This window comes from Adiantum capillus-veneris, chromosome 28 (genome assembly GCF_014529385.1).
Source record: "Adiantum capillus-veneris isolate H3 chromosome 28, ASM1452938v2, whole genome shotgun sequence".
In the NCBI taxonomy this organism is placed as follows: Eukaryota; Viridiplantae; Streptophyta; class Polypodiopsida; order Polypodiales; family Pteridaceae; genus Adiantum; species Adiantum capillus-veneris.
Genome location: NC_140958.1, coordinates 129,221,224 through 129,235,239, shown reverse-complemented (window position 1 = coordinate 129,235,239; position 14,016 = coordinate 129,221,224). Strand labels below are relative to the sequence as shown.

General features: G+C 42.9%; 1 non-coding gene across 1 annotated transcript; it reads right to left on the bottom strand.

Moving 5' to 3' along the window:
• Positions 1–5,463: 5,463 nt before the first annotated feature.
• Positions 5,464–5,585, bottom strand: LOC147421304 (U6atac minor spliceosomal RNA). The gene has a single exon (XR_015187075.1). It is a non-coding gene; the product is annotated as a U6atac minor spliceosomal RNA (small nuclear RNA).
• Positions 5,586–14,016: the final 8,431 nt, after the last annotated feature.

The window sequence follows — 14,016 nt, the reverse complement described above, 5'->3', positions numbered from 1 at the left end:
TCCAATTCAGATTGGAACCTTGTATAAAAAATTCATCAAAATAGGGTCCATTTATGGCAGCAAAAGTCTTGATGTGGTCTCCTTAGCCTAGACTTTCATTTAATTCACAAGGACACCTCATGCCATATGAAAGCATGACATTGCTCCTTGACAATGTTTTGTAATCATGCTTGCAATAATGCATTAAAATAAGTGTATCTTTGAAATCATGCCACCTAGTGTCCCACTAGGATTTGATTCTCTCCTAGTAGCTATTTAAAAGGAAATATAAGAAAAGTATAAAAAGTACGTAGAATATATATATATTGGAGTTTACCCTAGATATAGGATCTAGCTAGGGTGTGAGATGATAATGAAATAGTAGAAATAAAGAATCAATGCTTTTTGCCCCAAGTTAAAAAGGCGGAGCTATTGATGCTTTTCCCATAGTATTTTCTGATGGTAAAGTAAGGATATGTTACCCTTGAGAAAAATAATAGAATGAGATAGAAGGCTTATTATTATACTTAAATATGCATGTGTACACTATAGGAAATATAATTATGTATCTAAAAAAATACAAGATAGATCTTGTAGCATGCGTTCCCACTATGTACGTGTCACAGCACGACAACGGAAAATAGGCATCAACGACTTTCAGTTAGGGGAGAATTCTAGGCCCTATGATCTAACATTGGATGTGGCGGAGCAAGGACCAAATATTACATGACCACAGCTGCTACATCTCGAACCAAAAGTAATGCGGCAATGATCTAAAATGGTAAGTACAAGGCCCTCCAAAGCAAAGGTAGCCGGAGCAATTTTGGGTTGCAACATGGATGACATCCTTCCAATTGCGACGCCAACCTAAAGGGTAAGAGGTTTGGAAACATCTACGTTGATGGTGGTGCACAAATCTGTGTAATGAGTGAAGCTATGATGCTTCGGCTAGGGATCGAGGTTGACCGGCCTTCTCCATGCAAGGCAAAGATGGCAAACAACTCAAAAGTAAAATGTGCGGGTGTAGTAAGTGTCGTGAAGGTAAAAGCCTTCAACAAAGAGGTAGAAGCAAATATCTTTGTGATGCCAAGAAAGGGAGAGGGCTATCTATTGATCTTAGGAAGGCCATGGTTGATGGCCGTGAAGGAAAAGCAGGATTGGGGCATTGGTCTTCTATGCATGAGTGGTAAGAAGGGGAAAACAATCTACTATGACATGAGGAACGGCAAGCAGAAACAAATGGACGTAGAGACATCAACAAATGAAACCACTAGTGAGTCTTCCGCTTCTGATGAAGAGACCACTTCCACCGATGAGAGCGACAGCTCCATCGATGTGATGGGCATTATCAAAAGGATCTAAAAATGGCAAGCATGACTAGCGACCCATCACCAGAAGGGAAAAGCAACGGTGAGGAAAATTAATCACCTGGCCTAGGAGAGGGTAGGTTGAAGAGTATGGTGTCAATGGAATTAACAAGTGAAGAGAAGGCTAAATTTTTGCAAATGTTGATGGGATTCCTTGACCTTTACATTGACAACTTAGAAAGAATCACAAGTATTACAGCGGTGGAGCATAACATTAACTTGAAGGAAGAGGTAAAGCCATTTGTGCAAAAACTAAGATGGCTAGGGGTCATACAGGAAAAGGCACTCCTTGACGAGGTAAGGAAGCTGCTGGAAGCAGGGCTCAAACTCATAGTGGGTGTCACCCATAGTGGTGACACCTAAGAAGAATGGCAAGTGGAGGGTTTATGTCGAGTACAAACCACTAAATGCATCCACAAAGAGGGACCATTTCCCTCTTCATTTATTGGATGAAAGTCTGAATGAAGTAGCTGGTTTTGAATGCTACATAGTGTGTCATGGGTATTCTGGCTATTTTCAAATACGCATAGCCTTTGAAGATCAACTAAAAACCACTTTCATTACACCATGGGTTGTTTTTCTTGTAGAGTTATGCCATTTGGTCTCACAAATGCACCTGCCACATTCCAGAGATATGTCACAAAGGTCTTTCAACCGTTCTTTGGAACATCCATAAGAGTGTTCATTAATGATTTTTGTATATATAGCCCTCACATCTCACACTTAAAAAAAGTAAATAAGGGTTTAACAAGGCAGCAAAGCCTAGGAGGGCAGTTAAATGTAGACAAGTACCACATTGGGGAAAGTAGAGTCATTCTCTTAGGCCATGAAATTTTAGCTAAAGGTATCAATGTCGATCCAAGTAAGGTGTCTGCACTCATCGCACTACCTTCACCAACAACCACATGTCAACTAGTCTCTTTTCTACAAAAGGTGAGGTACTTGAGTAGATTCATACATCTACTATCACAACTTGTTCTACCACTACAACAACTCACACAACGATCGACTTTCACATGGGACGAGGAGAGTGAACATCACTACAACAAAGTAAAGGATGTCTTAACCACCCTACCAACTATCTCACCGCCTAAGTGGGACAAGAAGTTCTATGTCACCTCAAGCATGGGTGATGACTCCTTGGGGGCTATGCTACTCCAGAAGGATTCAACGACATCTTTCATGTTGCCAATCTACTTCTCCAGTCGCATGATGATAGTGGCAGATAAAGGTTTCACCCATGTGGAACACCTAGTCCTAGCTCTTAAATTTGCAACTACAAAGTTTTGATCATATTTGTTGCCTAGGCAATTTGTAATCTTAACCATGGATGAAATGTTTCCCAATGTGTGGTACAACACATGGACGTTTCTTCTAGGATTACTAAATGGCTAGTTTGCCTACAAGAATTTGACTACACGGTACATGTGGAAAGCATGACAAGGGCAAGCTTGGGGGGACTCATGACCTACTAGAACTTTGAGAAGAAGGTAAATAAATCTAAAGGGGAGGGAATTCAACCACTTCCAGAGCCACCGGTGGTAGAAAGAGCACACAATCTACTTTGATGGAGCCTACAAGTGAGCATCTGACAAAGAAGTTGTAGGCATATTGGTTTTTTATGACAAAGGCATCAAGGTATTTTGGCTTGGCCATTTGTTAGAATCACATTCTAACAATGAAGCTGAGTATGCAGAGCACTGATAAAGGGGTTACAATGGTGCATCTCACAAGGGGTGAAACGCCTTAATGTATTTGGGGATGTTGTACTTTTGGTAAGGCAAGTAAATGGAGCATGGACATGTAAGAAGTCCTAGTTTGAGGACTCACTTAAGCCATGGAAGAACTTTGTTGGGTAAGTTTGAAGCAGTTCAACTACACCACATCCCAAGGGCTCAAAACCATGAAGCCAACACCTTAGCAAGCAAAAGACTACAGGAAATGGTAGTTGGGGCTATAAAGCTAAAGCTCCTCTATTTCAAGGTAGTGACATCTTACCCAACCTGATGCAGTTCTTGGAAATAGGGGAATGTCCACCAGATCTAACGAAAGGGCAGAATCAATGTCTTACCTGGAAGGCCACAAGGTATCGACTTATCAATGATGGTTTGTATTGTAAGATTAAGGACTAAGTACTCAAGAAGGTCCCTCTCTCTAATTAAATTTCGAGGGTAATTGCCAGTTGTCATGATGGTGTTTGTGGTGGTCACTTTGCCTTAGATATAACAAGTAGAAAAATCTTGCAGGCTGGTTTTGTATGGCCTAGCCTCAATCGTGATGTACACCACTGGTGTAAGACATGTAAGTTGTGTCAACGGGCCGACACCAGGTCACTCATGTCTGAACCACAGACACATATCCTTTTATATGGGCCATTTTAAAAATGGGGTATAGATGCCATAGGACCATTGCCTAGGGCCAACTCAGGGAAGTTCTATATCATCATGTTTGACTATATGACTAGGTGGGCGGAAGCTACATCCACAACTAGGATCATAGCTGTGGAGGTAGCTAAGTTTGTTTATAAGCACATATGTTGGAGGTTTGGCACACCATTAGAAATCATCTCTGATAGAGGGCTAGGTTTCAGAGCAGACTTGGTAGGAGAGTTAATGAAAAAACTAAGCATTACAAGGAGGCACTCATCACCATATTACCCTCAATGTAATGGTCTAGTTGAAAAAGTGAATGGAATGATTTGTAAACTTATCACCAAGCAGCTTAATAACCATCCTGGGGATTGGGATAAGTATCTACTCCCACCTTTGTGGGCCTACCGAACCTCATTCTTCACATCTTTGGGGTTCACCCCATATAATTTGGTATTTGGTAAGGAGGCAATCTTACCTATTAAGGTGCAACTAGTAAGTCTCAGAGTGATGGCAAGCCTGTTTCAACGACCCAACATGCATTTGAGAGATTACATCCTTAAAACGACTGCAACTGGACAGAGAAAAAGCAATCAATCGTTATTGTTGGAGATCAAGCCTAATGCCCCAGTCTAGGAGTACCTTAGTCCTAGTTTAAATTTTCATTTTAAAGCTTTCAATAAGGCTACAAGGTTTTTTGCTCTCCAGGGCCTTTTTACCTTGCGGCACTCTTAATTCTCTCCTTAAATCACTCTAAGATTAGCGGTAGTCTTCCAGCCTCTCTCTCTCTCTCTCTCTCTCTCTCTCTCTCTCTCTCTCTCTCTCTCTCTTATTGGACCCTTTTCTATATCTCTACAATTACTCCCTAGATATAGGATTCACCCCCTTTTTGAGCTTCTTATATATAGGGACATTACGTTTTGTATCTCTAATTTTTTATCAGATACAACACTTGCAAAGAGTAGTTCTTATGCTTTAATTCAGTATTTATTGATTCTATTTATCTAATATGGTATCAGAGACAAATTAATTCATGTCTGTGAGCTTTCATCATGAACTTTCAAGACTCGCACAAAAGTGCTGAAAAATTTCTTTGAAAATCCTTAAGATTTCAGAACCTCAAGGTGTTTTTAATAACTCATAGCCTCAGTGAAGTTCAACTCAAGTTTCATGTGAGGCGGCCATCTTCGAACTCTCCAATTGCTCGACACTGTCTTCAATGGCAATTGTCTAGAGCAATACAATTAGCTAAAGCAAGTGTAGGGGATGGACAATCGGCATCCTTGCGAGCATTAAACTAGTTCTACTTCTCCAAAATGAAGCTGCAATCTCCCCGAAGGATTCGACAACAGTGGACGGCAGCTCTCGCTCATCTCTATATCTTAGCATTCGAGCTTCTCTCGCCATGAATCACCGTAGGGATCTTCAATCAAGCTCACTGTGGTCTCCCACACACAAGCTGCATGCAGAGAACTTCAATGATCTTGCCTAAGCCCACCAATGGCTGCAAATCATCATCATGGCGACTCGCTTTCTGCAGTCATTTTGATGACTTTCACCGCATGGATCATTAATCCACTGCATGGCGATCAACCTCAGACACTCCACTCGCCAAATATTGACCCGTAGCTATCACTTGCAAGGAACGGCGGTAATCAGTCCCGACAACTTCGCTGCGCAGACTTTTATAAAGCTTCATTTATAAATTTTCTTGTAAGCCTTTCAAAAGGCGTGTCCCATAGGGTTTTTTACATTGCCTGCTTAAAGTCCTCCCGAGGCAGAGTGCCTTGACATGGTTTTGATCTAGAGCCCGAAAGCTTCTCTCGACCTTCTCAAGGAAGATTCTAGCCAGCTCTCCTTCACCCAATACAAAGCCCTTGTCTCATAAGACATAGGTTCAACCAATAACCTAAGGTTGTAAAGACTCACGTTTGAGGAATTATTGAACTCCAAAAAGGAGAAAATACCCTTGTAAAAGAGAATAGACACTGCCTCTGAATAAAATCAAGAGGTAAGACCTTCTCTGGAAATGAGTAAAACTTATCTTTGATTCACACACTCACAAACAAAACTAAAACACCAGTAAACCGTGACGAAGAAGAAGTAACTTCCAAAGCTACATGCATATGTGGTCCTACAATTTACACGACAACAGCTAGAATTTTTTTTTCTCATACTGCAAAACTTGGTATGTTGAACCACAACAACCCAAACGAATCTTTGTTCAAGAAGCATTTGCCAATTAAGTAAATCATTCTCTTTGTACAGAGTTTTAGACACTGGTAGAGTAGTACTCTACTAAGACCACTCCTAAAATGAAAATCAATGATAAATTCAATGGCACAAACTTCTTCGCGTGGCAAACTCGAATAAAATTCAGACTTATGAAAAAGGGATTATGGGATATTGTAGGAAGAGAACCTGTAGGGACTTCAACTAGAAAAAATTCCACAACATTTGAGCAAAGAAATCTAAAAGCTCTAGGTATTATAGGGGAATGCTTACAAGATGTCTTTATACATCACAATGGTTCTTGCACCACTACACGAGAAGTTTGGGTTCTACTTGAAAAAGTATTTGGTACTACTTCCAAGACATCTAAAATCATGCAGCTCTTCATAGATTTTTTTTCATTGACAAAAGCCGCCGACACTACTATGTCAGCACACTTAAGAAAATTCAAGAGTTTACAGTCACAATTAGCTGGAATCAACAAAGATGTGGAAGAAGATATCAAAATAGCTGTTCTCATCAAAATCATTTCAACTCTTGGTGAGTATTCTAGCCTTGATACCACCCTAACAAATCTCCCCACACCTATCTTAGCTGAGGTGGAGGCATCTCTCTTAGAAGAAGAAAGAAGAATCCATAAGAAACATGAACATTTTGAAATACAAGGAGCATACCTTACTCAAAGTAAGGTATGCCCTCCTTACTCAAAGTAAGGAGGGCAACAGAAGTCAACGACCATTGTACAAAGTAAACAGCTCAAGGGAACCTCAAAAGAACACATCATTCAAAGACTCCAAAATGGGCACTGTATGCACATTTTGTGGCAAAGGCAATCACACAGAGGAATGTTTTCTTAAACAAAAGGTAAAAGCAATGTACATCGGAGAGTCAGATTCAAAAGATGTAGATGAAGAAAAGACTGCCTCAGATGAGGCCAACCTTGTGCATATAGATGAAGAATGGGCCTTCTAAAGGTCTATACAAGCTAGGTAAAAGTCTTTTTGTGTCTCAAAACACCTTCTTTTAGTCTACCTAGTATCTTCCTAAGCTAGATGAACTCTCTTGTTGAATCCATCTAAGAGAACCACACAATTATAAGTGTGTTGTATCCTTAGAATGAACCTTGATTAGGTGTATCACAAAGCTTTTTTTGTTGTGCTAGGTCATCAACTTGAAGGAGGGTTTATTGGAGATCAAGCCTAATGCCCTAACCTAGGAGTACCTTAGTCCTAGTTTAAATCTTGATTTTAAAGCTTTCAATAAGGCTAAAGGGTTTTTTGCTCTCCAGGGCCTTTTTACCTTTAGCACTCTCAATTCTCTCCTTAAATCACCCTAAGATTAGCCGTAATCTTCTAGTCTCTCTCTCTCTCTCTCTCTCTCTCTCTCTCTCTCTCTTATTGGACCCTTTTCTATATCTCTACAATCACTCCCTAGATATAGGGACATTACCTTTTGTATCTGTGTGTCTTTTTTATCAGTTACAACACTTGCAAAGAGTAGTTCTTATGCTTTAATTTAGTATTTATTGATTCTATCTATCTAATATCTAATAATTATGTGACACATGCAGAACAGAGATGGCTTAGTTTCAATCAACATCTTCGGTGCAAAGATTTAAAGAAGGGCATGTTGGTGCTCCGCTATGACAATCGCTTTGACACATGCAAGGATAAGAAGTTCCTACTCCGATGGGAAGGCCCTTTTATCATCAAGAAGAAATATACCAATGGGAGCTACCAGCTCATGGAAGCTGATGGTAAGCTTCATAAGAATAGAGTCAATGGATGGCGGCTTAAACCTTATTTTCTAAGATTTGATCAAACTCCACCTATCGACATTTCTAATGAAGATACACTATCAACCTCCACCTCCAAGGACCACGACCACACGAATGAGTTAGAGGAATAAATGCCCTAACCTTTAGGGGGAGGGCTAATGACACGGGGTTAGCCACACCACACTCTAGCTCACCCAAAAACTCTTGATCATGGCCGGCGGCCTTCAGAGCTCAGGCTGCAAGAACCAGCCCAATTTAGGGAGCATAAAATAAAACAACAAAAAAACATGTTTTTTTCCTTTTTGTTACTGCTGCCAACCACCCCGCACGCCCATAGTGGGCCGCTTGCCCACGCCTCCCCTTGACATCACTCCCTCCCTCTCCTCCATTATCCCTCCTCTCTCCCCTCCATTATCTCCACCCCACTCCCTCACCCACTCCCTTAGCTACACTCTCCATCTCTCGCTCTCATCTATTCTTTCACTCTCTCTCGTTCTCTGTGTAGCCAGCCCAAGAGGGCGCATTTTAAAAAAAAAAATCTCTCCTTTGTTCATCAACCAGCAAGGCCCTCCACGCGATAACTCTCTCTCTCTCATTCATTCACACCCACACACTCCAAACCACGTTAGCCTCTCCCTCACCCGCTCACCTCCTCTCTCTCTCTTCCTCACGCACACCCGCTCTCCCTTTCTCCTATCCTGATGTCAGCACTGACCCGTGTAGGGCACAAAAAAAAGCCTCTCTCTCTCTCTCTCTCTCATAGCACCCACCACACACACACTTACACCCCCCTTTCACCCTTCACCTTCCCCTCTCACCACTCACTCCCGCTCTCTCTCACCTCTCTTGTTCTCTCCTTTGTCGAACCAGCCCAAAGGGTGCATCATAGCAGAACACTCTCTCTCTCTTACATTTTACACACACACCAATACACACACACACATACATACACTCTCTCTCTCATCCTCTCCCTCCCCCTCTCACCCCCGCCTCACGCACGCTCTCTCTCCCTCTCTTGTCTTCGTAGTCGGCAAGCCAAGGAAATGTTTTTTTTGTAAATCTTATTCACTCTCGTTCCCACACACACATTTGCGTATACTCTCTCTCTCTCTCTCTCTCTCTCTCTCTCTCTCTCTCTCTCTCTCTCTCTCTCTCTCTCTCTCTCTCTTGCTCTCTCCATCTTTCTCTTCCATTAAAAAATATCTTGCTCTCTTCCATACACATACACACACAACGACATGCTTTGTGCACACACAACAACATGTACACGCATAAATGCACCCATTTACATACTCACACACACACTAAAACTTGCAATCACACATTCAAACAAACACATGCACGCCATACGCACACACAAGAAGAAACAAACAAAGGAACTCGACATCGACAAAGAAGACGACCAAAAGCATGTAGAAGCGACCATAGTTCAAACAAAGATGCTGAAGGCATACCCCGGCCGACCCCAAAAAGTGACGAACGTGTAGAATCTCGACCTCAACAAAACACAAGTTCTTGCAGCATTAACCTCACACCAGCCACCCAAACCATCAACAACACCCATTGTAAACGCCTCAAATTCCACTCTTCTTTGATAGCTTAGCCACTGGCTAGTGAATTGTAAAAAACTCCCCACCCTTCTCTCTATCCTACCTTCTCTTCCTCTCTCACTAGAGAGGCATCTAGACTCTCTACAGTGACCAGTGGGTATTTGCAAGGATCATTAGGTAAGAACCACCTCCCAAGCCTATATAAAGAGGCTTCCACTAAGCACAAAGGAGAGAACACACGGGATGCACCACCCAGGCTCCATGCACTCTACAGTCCATACACCACTAAGCACATAATGCACCATCACAAGCTAGGGAGTTCATGGTGTTGTGCTTGTTGCAAGCATGTGTGTTCTAGCATTGGCAACACCATCACTACCACCAATATCCACCCACACCATGGTTGACTTACTAGTCATGGCCACCCCATGCACATAAGGCACACATCATCACCCCGCAAAGCAACATGATCACGCTAGGATTGAATGCACCGATATCATGCTATCATGGGCCACTCTCAATGCTAGTGATCGATGATGCTGGCGGCTACATCGTCTTGAGGTTTCCCTCAACTAACCTCCTGCTAATAAGATAACATCGCTAACGCCAAAGTTCTCCATGCACCATGTGGCGCTCACATTGCATCATGTATCCCTAGTGACAGGAGCAAGGTTCGTCTTAGAGAACGCACCAAGTAGTTTGCACCACCTCCTCTCCCTTCCTCTCTACCACCCCAGCGTGTCATTTGTAAGTACTGAAGAAATAATTCTCCCTCACACCCCCGAGGGTTTTCATTATTTGCAAATATCTCTCTCTCTCTCTCTCTCTCTCTCTCTCTCTCTCTCTCTCTCTCTCTCTCTCTCTCTCTCTCTCTCTCTCTCTCTCTCTCTCTCTCTCTCTCTCTCTCTCTCTCTCTCTCTTGGTGTGTAAGTTTGCGGTGTTCATATCATCGTGGTTTGCGTACTAGCCGCTCAAAGCTAGGTGGTGCCCCTTGTTCGCTTTAACGTGACAGGGTCGAGGCACGCCATTCTACCCCTGAAGTTTTAGAGGCCGTCGGGGTTTGGGGTCCGCTTTGCTCCCGTCATTTGGTGCCCCCTTGAGGAGGGATTTCTAAGACCCTTCGGTGTACAATGTTGAAAGTGACGCCCACTATCAATCATGGACGAATGGCTAAAGGAATTGTCTAACAAGAAGAGACGAAGGAGGCACTAGCTGCCTTCATTGAAGCACTACTGCCAGGCTGTAGTATCGTCAGTACTTAAGAGGTAAATTCTCCATCTCGTGTTGCTCATTCTAACCACAAGTTGAGAGCATTAGGTGGGAGATCGATGAAGTGCCATCACTGCTGTCAGCCACAGCATTCTGTCAATGAGTGCCGACAGAGAAAGTGAAGAAAGAACGATGAGTTTTACTTTTGAAAATTGCGACACTCTCACAACAATCAGGTTCTCTATATCACCAAGTGTTTTCTCTCTAATGCTTCGAGAGGAGTCATCAACTATATCAACCACAAAGTCTATGTCCGAAAGCTTGAAGCATCTGGTGGACACAAGTGAGCCTACACTCTCTCTAGGCCTGGAGAATTCAAATGAAGTTCGACCACCCAAGCGCCGTTGCCGCAGGAAAAATGAAAAGCCGATTAAGGTGGACTCTTCTCGCCCAGTCTGTTTTGAGCCTAAGGTGGAGGATTGTGCGGACTACTACAAGAGGTAGGAGCATGTGGTTAAGGTGTCACCCCGTCAACACCTGAGGTACGCAACCCTAGCCGTCAAGATCCTTTCCCTACACCCGGCATGGATAATAACAATAGGCCAGAAGTATTTCCTTTCCGTTTCTTGAAACACATGCATGTGAACGTGTATATTGATAGGAAGATATTCTACCAGCAAAAGATTGTTTTCTTACTGGGAACCGAGATGCTTGATGAAATCCTCAGATCTCCACGCCCCATCATCTTGCCCCTCCTGGATTACTACCACTCTTTTGATGTAAGCATTTTTATTCTATTCTATCCTTGTGATCCATTCTTTGTCGTGTTAACCTATCCACCCAACCCTGTAAAAAGCCGCTATGAGCCGCTACTGTTGTTGATGTAATTTCATAAAAAGAAAAAAGGTTTGTAATTTCCTGGGTCACTACCATGGAAAGTGTTTCTTTCCCCACGTTCATTGGAAAGAAGGGAGATGATCTCACCAGCGACTTTTTGGATGATTTCGACATTGCTTATGCTGTCTCCAACAAAGATGACGACACTTCACGACTTAGAAATTTTCCTCTACTAATGAAAGTAGAGGCCAAGTCCTGGTATAATGCATTTCCCCAGGCTATCAAGAATGCATGGGATGTGTTAAGGGCTGCTTTTGTAAAGAGGTTTGGTGGAGGCACAACCTCGGAGAAGCTATGGCATCTACTGATAGAATTAAAGCAGGGAGGTCTGCTAGAGTTTGCCACCTACGAGTCCAAATTTGTGGACTTATGGGAGAGATGGGTTGCCTCACTGGAGGAAGGAAAAGGAGTGCCTAATTTCCTAAAGAAGGACCGTTTCCTTGCTGGTCTATGGTCGCCGCTTAGAGAGAAGGTGAAGGGAAGGTTTCCTGAAACATATGAGTTGGCAGTCGAAGTAGCCCGCCTTAAAGACAATAAGCTTCGCATGCAAGCAAGAGTAAACGAATCAGAGGAAACAAGCTCGGCCTGACCAACCCCAGTGACCGCAAGAGCAAATCATAGAATCCAACCGCAAGAGGCATCAGAAGAGCAGCAAGACCTGCTAAGTCGCATCACCACCCAACTAGAGAGTTTATCTGTGCATCTGGTGCAGCAAGGGCATGCACCTGGTGGGAATCCAAAACAAGGAAGAGGACAACAAAGGCAGATCCAAGAGTACCATTGTTACAACTGCGAGAAGATGGCCATGGAATGTACTACTGCCCACACCCAAGGAGGTAGAATTTTCAATAGAGGGGGAGACAGAATCATATCTCTTCGCCAAAAGCAAGACCACCACCCCCCAAGCAACCAATCTCACTTTTTCAAATCCCACCACTAGCAGTGCAACCACAACTAGCCCCACCAGTTCAACGCCAGTCAACAAACCACCGCCACAATCACCACTTACACTCATCCTACGCCCACCACCAATTGGTACCAGCACACCAAGTATCATTGGTCTTGCAGAAGAGGTCAAGATGAAGATAGCAGAAGAAGGATCAAGCAAGAAGACTATTCAAAGAACTAAAGCAGTGGAACAAGAGGTTAAAGAATCAAAAGATGCTACCCAAGTGGGGGAGGTAAATCAAGAAAATTTTGTTACAAATGTGAGTACATCTTTAACCTTGGATGAAATAGGCACCAAGGCAATCAATCGACAACATTGGGCAGTAAGGGTAAGAAGGTGTAAAGTGTTGTTCAGGCCTCGTCAAAGTAAGAGGCATGCAAAGAGCATGGAAGAAACAAGAGAAGAGGAATACCAGTCTGCTAGCAAGGCTTTGCAGAAGATGGACAACATATCAAGCAAGGGGGAGGGCTTTGAAAACAGAAGCCTGTGCACCATCATGGACCAGGGACAGTGTAGCAAGCTAAAGGAATTTTGCATCAAGGAAGTTTTACTAGAGGACCATAACGAAGAGGTAAGTATGACTGAAGGTGTGGAGTTGGATATTGCTCCAGAGGCTTGGCAGCCGAGCAAGACTTTATGGTGTAGTGTTAAAGACTTAGAGATGGGTGATGCCTCTAGTCTACTGACAGATGTTATAAACTTGGAGATGGGTAATGCCTCCAGTTTATGTGAGGGTGTGAGGGTGTTCAGAGTAAGTTTGATGATCAATATGTTGCCAACCTTTTAAGGATGTTCCAAACTCCTCCACAACACAACATTGTGTTTGCATGGGATGCATCGGACCTATGGCTCTAGCTAGCCGCTATAACATATAGAGATAAGATCAACATGGAGATAAAAGCTAAGGAGCCATGGATAGACAAAGGGCTGATAGAATGCACGAATGAAGGCCTCATTCCAAATTTGGTACAATTTTTTACAAATAGTGCATCCTCTCTTTGGAGAAAGGTAAGTGGATTACGCTTGTATTTAATCCTCAAGGTAGGTGGCTTGCTATTAGCATCAGAAAAGGAAGCTGACATGTTTGAGCACACCCAAAAGAAACATGATATGCTTGCAGTTTTTTCCAGTCATGGTAGTAAGCAGGATTCTGAAGACAACTTGAGCTCACCACACTAACAAGGCTGCCATATATGGTGGATTCTTGGTACACTCTTGGGAATCATAATTTTCAGTTCTGTCTTTGCAGGAGCCAAGATGCTCATTTCCCCTCTCGCTATTGGTGGTTACAAATTTGGTCCAATTTGGGATGCAAATTTTATTGTTCGGACACTGCAGACAATGATCCTATTTTTCACTTGGGATCCAGGAGGACACTGGCACAGAATTCTAGAAGCCATGGGCTTCCTGTTTAATCAACCGAAACTATTCTAAGGAACAGGCTATCACTCGGACGTGTTACAGATTCATGAATATCCCAGAAATCTCACTAATGGCCAAATGGAATGGCTAGTTCTGAAGGCAACTCGATATTGGCTCCTACGAACAGAGAAAGAAGAATCAGAGTCAGAGCTAGAGGCATGAATGCCTCTAGCCAAAAGGGGAGGGCTAATGATGGCCGCTTCTCGGAAATCAAAGAAAACAAAAAGAAAAAACTTATTTTTCTCTGTCGGAGCCGTGGCGGCAC